Genomic DNA, 1,047 nt, shown 5'->3' with positions numbered 1-1,047 from the left:
AAGGTTGGCCTGTAGTTACAGCTAATCAAAATTTACAAGGTTTGGGTGTGGCTCAATCACCTAACCAGAGTGCTGCTTCGCTGTCCTGGAGGGATAATGAGGGCCATTCAGGGATTTTTCAACCATATATCTGTAAAATACCTATTTCCTTATGGGGGAGAGATGTCTTAACTCAAATGAATGCTAAATTAACTACAAATATTAATTCTAAACCTGTGACACATATGATGAAAAAGATGCAATATACAGAAAATCAAGGGTTAGGTCGAGAACAACAGGGATCACTACAACCCTTGCCCTTACCTCCTCCAAAAAATGATTTCAGAGGGCTGGGTTTTATGTAGGGGCCACTGTTATTACACCAATTCCAATAGTTTGGAAAAATGATGAGCCACAATGGATTCAACAGTGGCCCCTTACTACAGTAAAGTTAGAAGCGGCTCATAAATTAGTACAAGAACAAGTACAGGCAGGACATTTACAACCTTCTACTTCTCCCTGGAATACTACTATCTTTGTCATTAAGAAAAAGTCTGGAAAGTGGAGACTATTACATGATTTAAGGGCCATTAATGCACAGATGTTCCCTATGGGTCCTATACAACGGGGATTGCCTTTAGTTACAGCTTTACCTAAAAATTGGCCCACTGTTATTTTAGATTTAAAAGATTGTTTTTTCTCAATCCCATTACATAGAAGGGATTGTTGGCGGTTTGCTTTTACCTTACCTTCTCTCAATCATGCACAGCCTGACCAAAGATTTGAGTGGACCGTGTTGCCTCAAGGCATGACTAATAGTCCCACGTTATGCCAAATATATGTAGATAAAGCCTTAAGACCCACAATAGACAGTTTTCCAGAGTTATTGATTTATCATTATATGGATGATATCCTTATCTGCCACAAAAACAGACAATTCTTGGAAAAGGCTTTACAATTTTTAATTTCCACTCTACAACAATATGGCTTAAACATCTCTCCAGAAAAGCTACAAATGGGAGAAACTCAAGAATATCTAGGTACTAAGCTTACAGCTACTATGGTAAA

The sequence above is a fragment of the Sciurus carolinensis genome, chromosome 11 (genome assembly GCF_902686445.1).
Source record: "Sciurus carolinensis chromosome 11, mSciCar1.2, whole genome shotgun sequence".
NCBI classification, from domain to species: Eukaryota; Metazoa; Chordata; class Mammalia; order Rodentia; family Sciuridae; genus Sciurus; species Sciurus carolinensis.
This window is presented reverse-complemented; position numbering follows the sequence as displayed.